This window comes from Gorilla gorilla, chromosome 20 (assembly GCF_029281585.2).
Source record: "Gorilla gorilla gorilla isolate KB3781 chromosome 20, NHGRI_mGorGor1-v2.1_pri, whole genome shotgun sequence".
NCBI classification, from domain to species: Eukaryota; Metazoa; Chordata; class Mammalia; order Primates; family Hominidae; genus Gorilla; species Gorilla gorilla.
The window spans coordinates 42,601,764-42,620,718 of record NC_073244.2 but is presented as its reverse complement, the minus strand read 5'-3'; the positions used below and the strand labels follow the sequence as shown (position 1 = coordinate 42,620,718).

Genomic DNA, 18,955 nt, shown 5'->3' with positions numbered 1-18,955 from the left:
GCTGTCTTCTCAAATGGCTGTCCCATTTTGCATTCCCTGTTGCAATGAATGAGAGTTTCTGTTGCTCTGTATCTTCATCAGTATTTGATGTTATCACGCTTTTAGATTTTAGTCATTCTAATAGGTACATAGTGATATCTTATTATTGTTTTAATTTACAATTCCTCAATGATAAATTATGTTGTGTACCTTCTCATTTACCTATTTGCTATCTGTATTTTTTCTTTTGTGAGTTTTTTGTTCAGATCTTCTCCTTGTATTTTTAAACTAGTTTTAAAAAAAGTTGAGTTATTTTCCTATAGTTGAGAAAATAGGAAATACATTTGTCGACTCCCATTGCCAAACCCAAAGTCATTAGATGTGTTTTGCAAATATTTTATCCCAGACTATACACAGAAACTATAGGTATCTTATAAATTTTTGTTTTAATAAAATTTAACTTATTAATTTTTATATAACATTAAGTTTGGATTATACTTTTGGTGTATCTAAACACTCATTGCCAGACCCAAAGTCACTTAGATTTTTTCTCATGTTTTCTTCTGGATGTTTATTATACTTTTATATTTTGCATTTAGGTTGATGATCAACTTTGAATTAATTTTGATGAAAAGTGTAAGGTATGTGTTTATATTCTCTTTTTAAATATGCACATCCAATTGATTCAGAACCATTTGTTGAAAATACTTCTTTTCCCTTGAATTGCTTTTGCTCTTTTGCCAAAGATCTGTTGACTATATTTGTGTGGCTCTATTTCTGGGCTTTTTAGTCTATTACACTTGATCTATGTGTCTGCTTTTTCATTAATACCATACTGTCTTGATTTCCATACCTTTATAATAAGTATTAAAATTTGGTTGTGTGAGTCTTCCAACTTTGTTTTTATTCAGTATTGCATGAGCCATTGTATGTATTTTGCCTTTCCACATGAACTTTAGAATCAGTTTGTGACTATCTATGAAACAGCTTCCTGCAATTTTGATTGGGATTGCATTGAATCTATAGATCAAGTTGGGAAGAACTGACATTTTAACAATATTGAGTCTTCCAGTCCATGAACATGGAATATCCTTCCATTTATTTAGATCTTTGATTTTTTAAAATCACAGTTTTATTTTTTTCTGCACAGATACTATATGTATCTTATTAATTTCATTCCTAAGTATTTCATTGTTTGGGTGCCATTATAAACCATATTTATTTATTTATTTATTTGAGACAGAGTCTCACTCTGTTCCCCAGACTGGAGTACAGTGATGCAATCACGGGTCACTGTAGCCTTTACCTCCCGGGCTGAAGTGATTCCCCCATCTCAGCCTCCTGGGCAACTGAGACTGCTAGCATGTGACACTATACCTATTTTTATTTTTTGTAAAGATGGTGTATTCACTATGTTTCCTAGGCTGATCTTGGATTCCTGGACTCCAGCAATTCTTTTGCCTTGGCCTCCCAAAGTGATGGGATTACAGGCTTAAGCTGCCATACCTGACTGATAGTATTTTTGAATTTCACATTTCAATTGTTCATTGTGGTATATAGGAAAGCAATTGACTTTTGTATATTAATCTTGTATCCTGTAACCTTTTATACTCACTTATTAAATCCAGGAGATTTGTTTTGCTTTGTTTTGTTTTAGTTTTTGATCAATTCTTTGGGATGTTTTACATTGATAATAATGTCATCTTTGAACAAAGACAATTTTACTTGTTCCTTTCCAGTCTTATAAAGTTTATTTCTGTTTCTTTTCTTATTGCACTGGATAAGACTTCAAGTATGCTGCTGAATAAGAGTGGCAAGACAGGATATATTTGCTTTGTTGACAACTTTATAGGGAAAGTGTCTGTTTTTTCCCTGTTATGTATGGTGCTATTTATTTTTGGTAGATGTTCTCTATCATATTAAGGCAGTTCCCAGCTAGCTGAGAGTTTTCTTGTGATTATGTGTTGGATTTTGGCTAAGGTTATGCTGGCCTGTTACTAAGCATCTTGCTTCTATTTTCTGGAAGAGATTGTAGAGAACTGGCATAGTCTTTACCATAAATATTTGGTAGAATTTATCAGTGAATCCATCCAGGCCTGATGCTTTCTTTTTTTTGGAAGTTTGTTAATGATTAATTCAATTTTTTAATAAATGTAGACCTACTCAGATTATCTGTTTCTTCTTGTGTTAGTTTTAGTAATTTGTATCTTTCAAGAATCAATCCATCTCATCTAAGTTAAAAAATTTGTGAGTGTGGAATAGTTCACAGAATTTTTAAATTATTCTTTTAATCTTTGTAGGAACAGTAGTGATGAGTCTTATTTCATTTCTGATGTTGGTAATTTGTGTCATCTCTTTTTTTTTCTTGGTTAGCTTGCCTAGACATTTATCAATTTATTAATTTTTTAAAAAAGAACCAGCTATTCGTTCTAATTATTTCCTTTATTTTCTTATTTTCCTTTCATTGATTTCTGCTTTTCATTTGATTGTTTCCTTTTGTATGCTTGCCTTAGGTTTATCTTGTTCTTCTACTAGTTTCACAAAGTAAGAATTTAGATTATTGATTGGAAAACTTTTCTCTTTTCTAATGTAAGCACAGTTTACCCTTGAACAATGGTTTTGAACTGTGATTTATATGTGGATTTTTTTTCAATAAGTATAGTGGAAAATTTTTTGGGAATTTGCAACAATTTGAAAAAATTCACAAACTGTATAAGCTAGAAATATCATTTTTTAAAAGTTCAGTATATTATGCATGCATAAAATATATGTAAATACTAGTCTACTTTATCACTTACTACCATAAAATATACACACATCTATTAGAAAAAGTTAAAATTTATCAGAACTTACGTACATAAACACAGACACCGTTCATAGTTGAGAGAAATGTAAACAAATGTAAGGATGCAATATTAAATTATACCTGCATAAAATGTAATTGTAGCGTGTGTTAGACTGTTGTAATAATTTAGCAGCCTCCTCTTGTTGCTATTGTGGTGAGCTAGTGTTAAGGGTATCTACTTATAGTGCTGTGAGAGGCTAATCATCTCCCCATGAGCAGTTTGTGTCTCAGTAAAAAGTGATTTCTTGTGGTTCTCATCTATTTCCCATAGTGTTTAGTGCAATACCTTAAACCTTGAATAACACTCTGGGGCCCATTCTAAGTGCCACTAGTGATGCTGGAAGTGCTCCCAAGAAGTAGAAAAAAGTCACGACATTACAAGAAAAAGTTTAATTGCTTGATAGGTGCCATAGATTGAGGTCTAATGCTGCTGTTGCCCGCCGTTTTCTTCCTTCCTTCCTTTCTTTCTTTCTTTTTTTATTTTTTAAGAAACGGGATCTTGCTTTGTTGCCCAGGCTGGACTTGAGCTCTTGGGCTCAAGCAGTCCTCCTGCCACAGCCTCCCAAGCGTCTGGGACTTCAGGCATGTGCCAGTGTGCTCAGTCATCTGCCATTTCAAGATAAATGATTCCAGGCAAAGGACCATAGCAAAAAAAGAAAAGGAAACTTGTGAAGCTGTCTTTTCAGCTATACCAGTAGGCACAAAAACCTGGTAATTTTTTGTGAAATGCTTTTTATTATTGTATTGAAAATGCAGCTTTTATGTGGGTGCAGGATTGCTATAAGAAAGGCATACCTATAGACTCTAACATGATTCGAGAAAATGGGAAATCATTATGTGACAACTTAAAGCAAAAGGAATGCGAATAATCAAAAGCTGGAGAATTTATTGCCAGCAAAGGATGATGTTATAATTTTAGAAAGAGATATAGCTTAAAAAATATAAAGATAACAGGAGAAGCACCTTCTGCTGACCAAGAGGCAGCAGTTCCAACAGGAACTATTAACAAAATCATTGAGAAGAAAGTATATCTGCCTGAACAGGTTTTTAACGCAGACAAAAGCTCCTTATTCTGATTTTTAAAAAAGCCTTAAAAAGCATCTATTCATAAGGAAGAGAAGCCAGCCCCAGCACCAGGATTTAAGGCAGGAAGGGACAGGCTAACTTTACTGTTTTATGAAAATGCACTGGATTTATGATCAGGACTACTCTTATCTATAAAGCTACTAACCCCTGAGCCTTGAAAGGAAAGGGTAAACACCAGCTACCAGTCTTTTGGTTGTCCTGTAACATGACGGCCTAGACAATGAGAACTCTTTTTTTGGGGGGGGGGCAGTGGAGGGGGTTAGTTCCAAAGATGCTTCGTCTCTAAAGTCAGGAAGTACCTTGGCAGTTAGGAACTGTCTTTTAAAATTATTTTGAAATTGGACCATGCCCCTAGCCACCCAGAACCCCAATGAGTTCAACACTGAAGACATCCTACTTGCTCCCAAACACAATGTCTCTACTTCAGCCTCTAGATCAGGGGGACATAAGGACCTTTAAAGCTCATTAAACATGACACTCTGTAGAAAGGATTGTCATACTATGGAAGAGAGGAACCTTGATAGAGAGAACATCATGAAAGTCTGGAAAGATTATACCATTCCATGAAGATACCATCGTTGTTATAGAAAGCCGTGAAAACCATCCAGCCCAAAGCAATACATTTCTACTGGAGAAAACTGTGTCCAGATGTTATGCATGACTTCACCAGATATGTGACAGAGCCAATCAAGGACATCTTGAAAGAGACTGTGGATATGGCCAAAATGGTGGGGGAAGCATGAAGGGTTTCAGGATACAGATCTTGGAGAAATTCAAGAACTAATAGATGCCACATCAAAGGAGTTAATAGAAGAAGGCTTGCAGTAGGTGTTTCCAAACCGTGCCAGATTATGAGGAAGACATAGAAGAAGCAGTGCCAGAAAACAGGTTGACATTAGGCAGTCCGGTGAAAGGATTCCAATTATTTAAGACTGCTGTTGACTTCTTTAACAACATGGACTCTTTTGTGACAGGGGCAATGAAATGAAAGCAAATGGTAGAAGAAGAATTGATACCATAGAGAAACATTTTTAGAGAAATGAAGAAGCAAAGAAGTCAGACAGAAATCATGATCTATTTCCATAAAATTTTACTCAGTGTGGTCTGCCTCTCTTTCTCCCTTTCCACCTCCTCCACCTCTTTTGCCTGTGCCACCCCTGAGACAGCAAGACCAATGCCTCCTTTCCCTCCTTCTTTTCAGTTTACCCAATGGGAAGATGATGAGGATGAAGACCGTTACAATGATCCACTTCCTCTTAACAAATAGTAAATATATTTTCTCTTCTTTATGATTTTCTTGATAATGTTTTCTTTTCTCTAGCATACTGTCTTATAAGAGTACATTATATAATATATGTAACATATAAAATGTGTGTATCAACTGTTTATATTATTGGTAAGGCTTCTGGTCAATAACAGGCTGTTAGTAGTTATGTTTTTCGGGAGTCAAAAATTATACACACTTTTTTTACTACATGGCACGGGTTGGGGGACCAGTACCCCTAACCCCCGTATTGTTCAGGGGTCAACTATATTTACTAATACAAATATTCCTCTTACTATTACTTTAGCTTGATCTCATAAATTTGATATGGTTTGTTTTTATTTTAATTTTGTTCTACTTTTTTTTTTTTTCTGAGACGGGGTCTCCCTCTGTCACCCAGGTTGGAGAGCAGTGGAAAGATCTCAGCTCATTGCATCCTTTGCCTCCTGGGTTCAAGTGATTCTCATGCTTCAGCCTCCCAAGTAGCTAGGATTACAGGTGCACAGGTGTACACCACCATGCCCTACCAATTTTTATATTTTTAGTAGAGACAGGGTTTCACCATGTTGGCCAGGCTGGTCTCGAACTCCTGGGCTCAAGTGATTTGCCCACCTCGGCTTCCGAAAGTGCTGGGATTACAGGTGTGAGCCACCGTGCCTGGCCTGTGTTATGTATTTTTAATAAGACTTCCTCTTGAGCCATGGATTATTTAGAAATGCATTGTTTAATTTCCAATTATTGGAGGTTTTCCTGTTGCCTTTCTTATAATTTCTAGTTTGATTCCATCACAGTAAAAAAGTCTGTATGATTTAAAAGAATTTAAAATTTAAAATTCTTTTAAATTTGCTGAGGTTTGTTTCATGACTCAAGATATAGTCTACCTTGGTAAATTTTTCAAGGATGCTTGAAAAGAACATGTATTCTGCTGCTGCTGCTGGATGGGAGAATGTTTTATAAATGTCAAATAGATTCTGTTGGTTGATGGTGTTCAGTTCTTTTATATCCTGCCTCATTTTCTATCTAGTATTTCTATCAGTTGCCAATAGTGGGATGTTGAAATTCTAACTATAATTGTGGATTTTTCTATTTCTCATTTCAAGTCTATCAGTTTCTGCTTCATGTATTTTGATGTTCTGTTATGTGGTGCATACACAATTAAGAATGTTATATCTTCTTGCAGATTCATTACATCATGTTTCTTTTTGTCATACACACACACACACACACACACACACACACACACACACATACATTTGCTTCAAAGTCCCTTCATCTGAATACCTACTCTTGTGATTTTTTGATTTATTCCAAGATATATGCATATTTTTTTCCTTCCATTCTTTTACACTCAATCTACCTAGTTGTCACATTTAAAGTGAGTTTCTTGTAGATAGCATGTATTGGGTCATATTTTTTGTTTACTCTGCTAAATCACTATCTTTTAGCTGTGTTTGGACCATGTACACGTAAAGTAATTATTGACATGTTAAGATTTAGGTTTGCTTTTTTATTAGTTGTTTTCTATTTGTTCCTGCGGTATTTTTTTGTTCTGTTTTTATTTTTCTTCCCTTTCTGTGGATTAATTCAAAATTTTCACAGTTCCATTTTGATTTATTTCTAATATTTTTGAATATGTCACCTTGTATAGTTTTCTTAGTGGTTACTGTAAATCTTACCATAGACATAATGGTAAGATATTTAGGTTTTAGCACCTAAAGTGAAGTGTATATAGACCTTACTTCTATTTAGGCACCCTTATCCTCTCCACTTTTAAAATATAATTGTTTTAAAGTATTTCTTTTATATACCTTAATCACCACCTTAGATGGTGTTGTAGCTGTTGCTTTAACCACAAAGAAACTCATGAGTTGAAGGATGGTCTTATTATGTTGACTTCTGTTTTTGCCCATTCCATTGTTTCTTCTTCAAATATTATATTCTTTTTCTGTTGTTCTTTTCTTTTTGTTTGGACAGCTTTCCTTACCCCTTCTCAAACAGTAGGTGTGCTCCAAATTACCTTAGTTTTTATTTGTCTGAAAAAAATCGTTATTTTTTCATTATTCCTGAAGGGCACTTTTGCTGGATATAGGATTTAAGGTTGACAGTTCTTTTCTTCTTCTTCTTTTTTTTTTCCCAAAACTTGAAAAATATTGTGCTACTTTCTTCTGGCCTCCATAGCTTCAGATTAAAAAAAAAATCCATTGTCATTCAAATTGGTGTTTTTTTCCTTTGGTAATACATTATTTCTCTCTTTAATGTTATTTTTGTTGTGTTTAGTTTTCAGTGTTGTGATGTGTCTTGGAGTGGATTTCTTCAGGTTTATATCTGGAACCCAGCTTCAAAAATCTGCAGGTTTATTTAATTATTGATTTATTTTTACCAAATTTTGGAAGTTTTTAACTATTATTTCTTTCAAATACTTTTTCAGTCCCACTGTCTCTTTTCCTTCTGGAATTCTGATAATATAAAGGTTAGACCTTTGGTTATTTTCCCACAGATCCCTGAGGCTCTGTTAAATTTGTCCCTCTGTTGTTCTGAATGAGTAACTTCTATTGATCTGTCTTTATGTTCATTGCTTCTGTCCTCTGTCATCTCCAGTTTACTACTGAACTTACCAATGGATTTTTTATTTGGGATTTTTTTTTCTCAGTTATATAATTTCAATTTGGTGGGTTTTACAACTTGTATTTTTTTCCACTTTTTCATTTGTTTCATATGAATTTGTAATTGCTTGTTGAAGCATTTTTACCATGGTTGTTCTAAACTCTTTGTCAGATAAATTCAGCATCAGATGCAACTTGGTATGGGTGTTAGTTGATTGCCTTATTTCTTTCTAATTATGATTTTTCTGGTTCTTGGTATGAGGAGTGAATTAGATTGTATCTTGTATATTTTGATTATTATGGCAGAGCACTAATAATCCTATTTCAATCTTCTATTTCAGTGGGCAGTCACTCTGTTTGGGTTTAGTGTGCACTTTCTGGCCTACTTTTGTGAACTTTAGTTCCAGTGACTGTTTAGATTTTTGAGCCCTGTGATGCTGTTCTAGTCTGTTTCATGGTTCAGGTGCTGCTGGGGCTCCTGAGCAATTTCTGATGGTGTCAAATGTAGAAAAAATAAGACGCTTGCTTCTCTGGGATGGCTGCTGTCACTGGGTGACCTTCTGGGGAGGAAAGGCAGGAGATGCTGGGCCTGAGTCTCCTCATGCTCCTGGTTGGAGACCAGGGAGACATGGGGCTTCGCTGCTGCTGCTGGCTGCTGATTGCAGATTGGCCTGTCCACTGAAGTCCGGTTATGGAGTAGAGTCTAGGCTATCCTGGAGCTTTGCTGTTGCCACTGAGGACAGATCAGACTACCCTTCAGGACCTTGGTTGTAAGACAAGGGTTGGCATGACTGGGCTTTGCTGCCACTGTGCTTAACAAACAGACCACTGTTCTGGGCCTGGGTTGTGCAGCAGGGTTGGAATTTCCCACACAGTCTTTGTTGGCTTTCCTCATGCCCAGTGCCTTGGCTTCCCTTTTGTGCATGCAGGTTTGTGTGTGTGTACTTGTTGGCAGTTCTGGGTTGCAAGCTCTTCTGAAGCCTAGTGTAGTAGTATATGGAAGATGCAAAGAAAATCTGTGGAACTCACCACATTGGCATTCAAGCTCCAAGTCTCCTAGGTAGTCCATCCTCTTCTTTCTGGCCTTTAGAGTCCTTCTAACATTGTCTATTGAATAAATTCCACAGTATTTAGTTATATTTAGAGGTCATTGGAAGGGGAGGGTGAGGCTATGCCATGTTGCTCCTGAAGTGGAAGTCTGGTACACAATTTTTTTTTTTTTTTAACTGATCTTCAACAAAGCACACAAAACCATAAATTGAGGAAAAGACAACCTATTTAATAAATGGTGCTGGGAAAATGGACAGGCCACATGTAGAAGAATAAAACTAGATCCCCATATCTTACCTCATACAAAAATCAACTCAAAATAGATCAAAGACTTAAATCTAAGACCTGAAACCACAAAAATTCAGAAAGATGACATTGGGAAAACTTTCTGAACATTGGCCTAGGCAAAGGATTCATGACCATGACCCCAAAAGCAAATGTAACAAAAATCAAAATAAATAAATGGGACATAATTAAATTAAAATGCTTCTGCACAATAATAATAATAGTAATAATAATCAGCGGAGTAAACAGACAACCCACAGAAGGGGAAAAAATATTTGCAAACTGTGCAGGTGAGAAAAGACTAGTGTCTAGAATCTATAAGGAACTCAAACAAAGGCAATGGACAGGAAAGCCATTTCTTAAACATATGAAAAAAAATGTTCAACATCACTAATTATCAGGGAAATGCGAATTACAGCTACAATGAGCTATCACCTCCTTCCTATAAGAATGGACATAACTAAAAAGTCAAAAAACAATAGATGTTGGTGTGGATGTGGTGAAAGGGAACACTTTTACACTGCTGGTGGGAATGTGAATTAGTACAACTTGTATGGAAAACGATATGGAGATTCCTTAAAGAACAAAATGTAGATCTACTATTCAATGCAGCAATCCCACTGCTGGGTATGTAACTAAAAGAAAAGAAGTTATTATATGAAAAAGACACTTGTATGTGCATGTTTATAGCAGCACAACTCACAATTGCAAAGATATGGAACCAGTCTAAGTGCCCATTGACCAATGAGTAGATAAAGAAAATGTGGTAAATATACACCATGGAATATTACTCAGCCATAAAGAGGAACTAAATAATGTATTTTACAGCAACTTAGATTGAGCTGGAGGCCATTATTCTAAGTGGAGTAATTCAGGAATGGAAAACCAAACACTGCGTGTTCTCACTTACAAGTAGGAGCTAAGCTATGAGAACACAAAGACTGAGTGATATGATGGACTTTGGAGATTAGGGGGAGGGTGGGAAGTGGGGGGATTTAAAAACCTACATATTGGGTACAATGTACACTACTCAGGTGACAGGTGGGTGCACTAAAATCTTAGAATTCAGTACTATAGAATTCATTCATGTAACCAAAAACCTATTGAACCCCAAAAGCTATTGAAATGAAAAAACAATAATGATCATCCTTTGACTTTGAATCCAATGGACATGGCTCTTCATTGGATAAGGAAGCCTTTGAAATCCAAATGGCAGAGTTGCATGAGGCCCTCCTTCCCCACCTCTCCTCCCAACTAGGACCTTTGGACTCTTCTGCCTGTGTCCAGTGCAAATGCTTTGTAACTATGCCTCTTGGCTTAATGCCTGCCTTAATTAGCTAGTCTGCCTCATCACTGTCTGTCTGTGATGGGCCCATAACTCTGTGATGGGGACCTTTTGTCTAACAGACTTACTCTGTCCCAGGCCTAAATGGGAGCTCTATGCAGATGGAGTGCTTAATAAATGGTTTTGATGATGGTGGGATGGAGGCCTAGAAATGACGGCTGCAAGAAGAGAGTTGCTAAACCCGCAGCTCTTCTGTTTGGCCACAGTCCCTGTCTTGATAATTTTTGACAGTAAAAGCTGCCCCTATTCAGCTGCTGGTTGACTTCATGGGACCTTCTCTAGGGTGCAGGCCAGTGTCCAAGTTAACTCTTAGAAGGAAGTAGAGCTGCCAGCTCATTTCAGAGAGGAATATTTAGGGGCAGTTCTTTAGTCTTCAGAACTTTTCATCAAGACAGTTGCTCTCTGCTGTGAGCCACTTAAGGGATCTCTCCAGGGAATGCATTGGTGGCTTCACTTTCAGGTGTCAGGGACCTCACATGTCATGCTCTCATACTCCTAGGGTGGTGAGTTGCCAGATTTGCTGGCCGATAAACAAGGGGCAGCAGGCCAGGGCCCGGGTGTAGCAAGAAGCATCCCATCAGAGGCTCCTGGCTGGGCGATTTTGTGTCTGGAACCCAAAGTGGCTGATATAGTTTGGCTGAGTCTCCACCTAAATCTCGTTCTGAATTGTAGCTTCCACAATTCCCACATGTCATGGGAGGGACCCGGTGGGAGGTAAGTGAATCATGGGGGCAGGTCTTTCCCGTGCTGTTCTTGTGATAGTGAATAAGTCTCACGAGATTTGATGGTTTAATAAAGGAGAGTTCCCTTGCACACACTGTCTCTTGCCTGCCACCATGTAAGACGTGCCTTTCACCTTACACCATGACTGTGAGGCCTCCCCAGCCCCACGGAACTGTGAGTCCATTAAACCTCTTTTTCTTCAGAAATTACCCAGACTCGGGTATGTCTTTATTAGCAGCACAAGAACGGAATAGTACAGTGGCTACGAACACAGAAACCACACTCCAGGCCCAGTCCCCGGCAGTGGCCTCCAGGACCCACTCTGAGCTAGATCACATCAGTGATGGGCTGGCCAATCTTTAAGGAGAATGACTCTACTCTTAGGAAGCCAGCAGGTTGGAGGAGGAAACACATTCAAATCCCGAGCACAAGGAGCTGGGAGAAGACCAGGTATGGGAGCTGCATTCCTGGAAGCTCTGAAGTCACAGCCCCCCTGATGAAAGGTATGATGTGAAGTGGGAGCTATGGGGGTGGAGTCTTGTGCAGCGACCCCTGGTGTGGCAGAAAGAAACTCCTCTTTTTTCAAATGGTCCCCTGGGGTACCATCATGCTGCAGTGAGAAACCAGTTCCCCAGTTGCTGCCTTTTTTTCCCCTCCCTCACACTTAATAGACTGTTCCAGCCTCAGGGCCTTTGCACATGCTGCCCCTCTGTCTGGAACACAGTTTCCCTAGACCTTTGCATGGTCAGCTCCTTCTGGTCCCCCAAGCCCCAACTCCAATGTCACTTCCTTGTGGAGGCCACCTGGAACCATCTATCACACCTGCTCCTCTCTGTCTTATTGCTCTATATTGTTTTAAACAACATGATCTCAAATCAATTTTTTAAATGTATTATGTTTCTTCTTTCTCTGCCTGTCCCTCCCACTAGGATGTAAGACCCTAACAGTGGAAACCTGCCCCTGGGATTCATATGGTGTCCCCTCAGGACTCAAACCCTGGTCTGGTATGCTCAGTAAATGAATGAATGCACCCACTACAGCCCAGGTTATTTTTTTTTCTGAAGACATCGTTTGACACAGAGGGAACACTGTAGATAAGAAGCCCAACCCTGTTAGAAAGCAGAAGGGTTTGTTTGGGAAAAGGAAACAAAATATATTTTTAAGCTCCATAAACATATGATGAATGCTAACAAGGTATTTTCAAAATAAGAAGCACATAGAAACAGCTTATGTTTCTGGTCAAATGAAGTTGTAATCAAATCGTTATCAAAGCAAAAAAAAGAGAGGAAGAAATCAAAATGAGTCAGAAGAGTTTTTGGAAAGATTCAGCAACTTAACTGACTTGAAGAGATTTCCCTTGTCTCAGTCTTGCTGCTGCTTCTAGGGGAACACAGTTCTGCACGGGAAGCGAGGCCAACTTGCAACCCACAGGCACTCTGGAGGAACAAAGAAAGTATCGCCTGCAACTCACCACGGTCTCTCTCTCTTAAGCCCTTGCTCTTGCCAGAAGAAGTTTCACACAAAGGTTTGCCTGCGAGGCTGTGCTTTCCTCTCCAGATCAGCAGAAACAACTTACCAGCAGAAATACTTAATGACGGAGCCAAGACTGGCACAGCCACGCGGTCACAGCTTTGTTCCCAAGAAGCAAGCCAATTAGCAGCCCTGGTTATTATTTACATTTCACGCAATATATCACTAAAATTGTGTTGATGATTTATCATTTATATTATGGTATTGTCAGCATAATTTATTCAGATCATGCTGAGATACCTGGAAAATTAAGTAAAAGAAAAAGAAGTGGCATTGAATTCATCGGGTTTGAAAGATATTTCTCAGCTTCTTTTTTCTCTCCCTCTCTTTCTCTCTCTCTCTCTCTTTTAATGAGGATAGATGTTAAGAAAAATCATGGATCACTTAGCTATTAAATTGTTCCAGGATCATCTGCATTAAAAGTTTGCTCAGTATTCTTTTGTGAGAGAACATGGCTTGGGCGTTCATTTGGATTTTCTTCTGGAACCTTTTCTTTCAGTCTATTATTTCAAAGTAAAAAAAAAAAAAAGTAAATGCAATCCTCTTTAGTTTAGAGCAAAGCAGAGTGGATTAATGAGGGGCTGGAGGCTTCTCTTCCAATTTATAAAACATCCTTATCTTCTGCCTTATATTCTATTTGCCCCACCCTCTGGGAAATAATTGTTGCTCATCAGAATTAGAGATAAAATATTCCAGTTGTTGAAGCCATTCATCATCTAGGCATTCTAGAAAAGCAGTTACTGAACTAGAGGCAGCATTTTGAGCATCAGAGCTCTGGGTTCTAGTCCCAGCTCTGTCCAGGCTTTGTGTGATTCCAGGAGTCACTGAAGCTATCCTGCTTCTGTTTCCCCAGCAGTGGAATTCATGGATGTCCAGCATCAGGCTTGCTGGGTCTGCCCCAGGTCTTCAGAATCAGACTGCCTGGGGAAGGCCCATGGAGGTCTTTTTGACAGGTGTCATAGGTGATACTTCTACATACTTCAGTTAGAAAAGTCGTTGGGCTTACATATGCCTGCAGCCACTTCCAGCTCCAGTCTTCCTAGAGTTCTACAGACTCTAATTATATGGCATGTTTTGCATATTTCTGAAACTTCATATGGGAAACAAACTTTTGGAAATTGATTCATTTAAGAATCTGTGGCCAGGTGCGGTGGCTCACGACTGTAATCCCAGCACTTTGGGAGGCTGAGGCGGGTGCATCACCTGAGGTCAGGAGTTCAAGACCAGCCTGACCAACATGGTGAAACCCTGTCTCCGCTAAAAATACAAAAATTAGCCGGGCATAGTGGCGCACACCTGTAATCCCAGCTACTCCAGAGGCTGAGGCAGGAGAATTGCTTGAGCCCAGGAAGCGGAGGTTGCAGTGAGCACTGCACTCCAGCCTGGGCAGCAAAAGTGAAACTCTCTCTCAAAGAAGAAAAGAATATGTATGGGATCTTGATATTGAAGGGAAGTCCGAAATAAATTATTCATGGTGTGAATCCTTTGTGATATGAGTGCCTTGTCCACTTGCCACTGATTGACTAGTACTGGATTTTCCTCCAGTGAGGTCCATGTGAATCTCCCAGCACACCTGGCAGGGGTGCTCAAGGAGAAGGGTGATTCTCACAAAGTGGCCGTTTTGGTTTCCCGATAACGGATCTGGTGACTTGCACCCAGCGCAGACCTATGGATGGCAGAGATGATGGTCTGAAGTCTTAAGGCAGAGTCCTGGGGTCCCCATGCTATCCCTTGGATAAGGATATTTGCTTCTCTGAACCTCCCAGAATTCCAGGTCCAGGTCAGACCATCTTTCTGGGAAGTTATATAAGGAATTGTCGTAAGTGACAGGAACAATAGCATTATTAGCACTTGCTAGAATATTCATATAAAGATGGTACCTTTTCATCAGAGATGTTAGGGGACATGTGGCATTACCCTTGGGAGGTGGATCCACTTCTGTACCATAAACCCCAGGTGGTCTGCATACAGGAAGTGTTTGCTGCTTCTTTCCCTGTGGCTGTGCCCCACAACCCTGCTCTGAGAGTTGCACACACACATCCTTTTTAATACCATCTGCTATCTCACCACCCTCCTGACCAGGCTGAATTACTTGGCTGCGACCCTAACTGATGTCACAAAGTTCCCCCAGTTAAATCTACTCCTTTTTTTCTCTATCCTGAGAACCTAAGCTCCATGAGGTTAGGGACCACGTTTTACCTTTCTGTCCTACTGGGCTTGTGTTAGTTCATGTGCATTGCTCCAAAGGAATACCTGAGGCTAGGTAATTCATAAAGAAAAGAGATTTATTTTGGCTCATGGCTCTGCAGGCTGTCTAGGAAGCATGGTGCTAGCATCTGCTTTTGGTGAGGCCTTAAGAAGCTTCCAATGATGGCAGCAGGTGAAGGGGAGCCAGTGGTGAGAGAGGGAGCAAGAGAGAGAAGGGGGAGCTCCCAGACTCTTTAAACAACCAGATCCCATGTGAACTGCTGACTGTGGAGAGGGCACAAGCCATTAATGAGGAATGTGCCCCCATCACCCAAACACCTCCCACCAGGCTCCACCTTCAACACTGGGGATCACTTTGTTTTTATTTTTATATTTTTAATTGTTAATTTTTGTGATGGCATAGTAGGTATATATATTAATGGGCTACTTGAGATATTTTGATACAGGCATGCAATGTGTTAATAACCACATCAGGGTAAATGGGGTATCCGTCACCTCAACTATTTATCCTTTTTGTTATAAACAATCCAATTATACTCTTTTAGTTATTTTTAAATGTACAATTAAATTATTTTTGAGTATAGTCTCCCTGTTGTGCTATGAAATAGTAGGTCTTATTCATTCTTTCTATTTTTTTTTTTGTATGTATTAACCATCCCCACCTCCCCCAACAACCCTCACTCTCCTTCCCAGCCTCTGGTAACCATTCTTCTACTCTCTTTTTCCATTAGTTCAATTGTTTTGACTTTTAGATCCCACAAGTAAGTGATAAGATGCAATGTTTATCTTTCTGTGTCTGGCTTGTTTCACTTAACATAGTGATCTCCAGTTCCATCCATGTTGTTGCAAATGACGGGATCTCATTCTCTTTTTTTTTAATGGCTGAATAGTACTCTATAGTGTATATGTACCACATTTTCTTTATCCATTCATCTATTGATGGACATTTAAGTTATTTCCAAATCTTGGCTATTGTAAATACTGCTGCAACAGAGATGGCAGACATCTCTTTGATATACTGATTTCCTTTCTTTTGGGTACATAGCAGTGGGGTTGCTGGATCATATGACAGCTCTATTTTTAGATTTTTGAGGAACCTCCAAACTCTTCTCCATAGTATTTGTACTAATTTGCATTAGAGTGTATAAGGGTTCCCCCTTTCTCCACATCTTCACAAGCATTTGTTATTGCCTGTCATTTGGATGAAAGCCATTTTAACGGGGGTGAGATGATATCTCATTGTAGTTTTGATTTGCATTTCTCTGATAATGAATGAGGTTGAGCACTTTTTCACATACCAGTTTGCCATTTGTATGTACTTTTGCCCATTTTTGATCAGATTATTAGATTTTTCTCTCGTAGAGTTGTTTGAGTTCCTTATATGTTCTGGTTATTAATCCCTTGTTAGATAGGTAGTTTGCAAATACTTTCTCCCATTCCGTGAGTTGTCTCTTCACTTTGTTGATTGTTACCTTCACTGTGCGGAAGCTTTTTAACTTGATGTGATCCCATTTGTCCATTTTTGCTTTGGTTGCCCGTGTTTGTGGCTTATTAGTACTCTCAAGTACTCTCAAGAAATTTTTGCCCAGACCAATGTCCTGAAGAGTGTCTCCAATGTTTAATTTAAGTGTTTAACCAATTTTGAGTTGATTTTTGTATGTGGCAGGAGATAGGGGTCTAGTTTCATTCTTCTGCATACAGATCCCCAGTTTTCCCTGCACTATTTATTGAAGAGACTGAGTTTCCCCAGTGTATGTTTTTGACATCTTGTGAAGCATAAGTTAACTCTAGGCATGTGGATTTGTTTGTTTCTTGGTTCTTTGTTCCGTTCTATTAGTCTATGTGTCTGTTTTTATGTCAGTACCATGCTGTTTTGGTTACTATAGCTCTGTAGTATAATTTGAAATCAGGTGGGGGTCACATTTCAGCATGAGATTTGAAGGGGACAAAACATCCAAACTATATCACAGTCCATGTTGCAAGGGTTTGGCAAATGCTTGCTGATTGTCTGTAACTCTGCTTCCGCTTACCCCAGCTGCTGCTCATTAGCTATGCCCAAGGCATGGATAACTGAAAGAGGGTCATAATTACTACCATGGGAAATCCTGCCTGTATGTAGAGAATACATTTTGTTTTCACTGCTTATCCCAATTTTTCTCGCTTTTCTCATAGAATCTGTTCCATCATTCCCCCACTCTCCCTGCTGCATTCAAATGGTCCTGGGTGATTAGCTATGATTCCAATGATCTCTTGGCACCATTGTTAAGTTCAGTGGTGGATACTTAACAATTATAATTTTTTGGATTTGGGATCCAGAGAGACTTTCTTTTCAGCAGTAGAATCTTGGGAGTGTTTGGCTGCCATGGTGCCCTCACCTTGGTGCCCTCACCATGGTGCTCTCACCTTGGCAGAGAGAGGGAGAGGGAAGAAGTGGTAAGAGAGTGTGAGAGCCCTGAATGCTTTGCCTCCTAGGACTCCTGTGATCCAGCCCACTGCTCTGTTTGGCTCTATGGGGCACCTGGAGGATGTTCTTGATAAATCCACTTACCCTAAACCACCTTGAAATTGGTTTCTGACATTTGCAACCAAGACTAAGAAATTTCTGAACTAAAAAACAAATAAGCCCCTTAAAAAATGAATGAAAGACATAAACAGACATGTCTCAAAAGAAGACATATAAGCAGCCAACAAGCATATTATATAATGCATATCATCACTAATCATCAGAGAAATGCAAATCAAAACCATAGTGAGATGCCGTCTCACACCAGTCAGAATGGCTATTATCAAAAAGTCAAAAAACATCAGATGTTGGTGAGGTTGCAGAGAATGCTTATACATTTTTGGTGGGAATGTAGATTAGTTCAACCACTGTGGAAAGCAGTTTTGTGATTTCTTAAAGAACTTAGAACAGAACTACCATTCAACCCAGGAATCTCAATGCTGGGTATATATCCAAAAGAAAACAAATCATTGTACCAAAAAGACACATGCACATGTATGTTCATCCCCACATTATTCACAACAGCAAAGACATGAAATCCACCTAGGTGGCCATCAATGGTGGTCTCGATTAAGAAAATGTGGTACATGTACACAATGGAATACTATGCAGCCATTAAAAAGCAAAGTCATGTCCTTTACAGCAACTTGGATGGAGCTGGAGGCCAGAATCCTACGCTAATTAATGCAGGAACATAAAAAATACCATATGTTCTCACTTACAAGTGGGAGCTAAGGATTGAGCACACATGGACATAAACATGGGGACAATAGACGCTGGGGACTACTAGAGGGGCGAGGGAGGGAGGGGGTGTGGGTTAAAAAACTACCCATTGGGTACTATGCTCAGTACCTGGGAGCAATATACCCATGTAACAAACCTGCATATGTAAAATAAAACTTTAAAAATGCATGAACTTTTCCAGTTAGTAAGCATCTTTTCTTTTTCCTAATGCTCTCAATTTTAGTAGAACCATCTGAATAGATTTGAGTACCTTATGTTGCTAGATATGAGAAGTGTGCCATTTATCCCTTTATGTTAAGAAAAGAGGACCATGTAATGCGTAAAATTCTTTATTATGTTATGGTTTTAGTTGAATGATAAGTGTCATAATCTTGTCTAAACTAGTCCCATAACTCTTTTTTATCTCCTAGGCTGGGTGTATTTATTTTCTTTTGCTCTCAAAATTATTTTGGAATTATGACTTACCATTAATACTTGAAAAGTGATCAAATAGAGGAAAGCATTCTAAAGGTGGAGAAAGAGATGTGCAGCTAACAGGAGACATTTATGCATTATTTCACCAGCCCAGAAGTTCAAGTTCTAGGAATTGAAATGGCAAAGGCCTGAGGACTTTCAGCATTTTGTCAACACTGACCAAGCGAAGAGGGTGCTGTTCACAATCCAAGTTCGCAATCCAAGTGCATGCTGTCTTTGGATTAAATGGTTTATGCAGATTGGTCTTGGTTCTTCTGTAGGTTCTGTATTGGGGAGGGATGATGAGTGGATAGACATCTTGCAGATAAGACCCCTT

The 18,955-nt window shown here is 38.9% G+C and overlaps 1 long non-coding RNA gene across 4 annotated transcripts in view; it reads left to right on the top strand.

Annotated features, from left to right (window-relative positions):
• Nucleotides 1–18,952, top strand: part of LOC109024131 (uncharacterized) — a 77,722-nt gene extending 58,770 nt beyond the window's left edge. Inside the window, exons 6-9 of one of the 4 annotated variants that reach the window (XR_008674067.2) lie at nt 579–620; nt 5,112–5,176; nt 11,416–11,683; nt 12,110–12,842. This is a non-coding gene — a long non-coding RNA (uncharacterized lncRNA). Of the gene's footprint in view, nt 1–578; nt 621–5,111; nt 5,177–11,415; nt 11,684–12,109; nt 12,843–18,575 lie in introns of those variants that run through there. The other 3 variants (XR_008674068.2, XR_008674069.2, XR_002003580.3) reach the window with 3 other exon arrangements.
• The last annotated feature ends 3 nt before the right edge of the window (nt 18,953–18,955 follow it).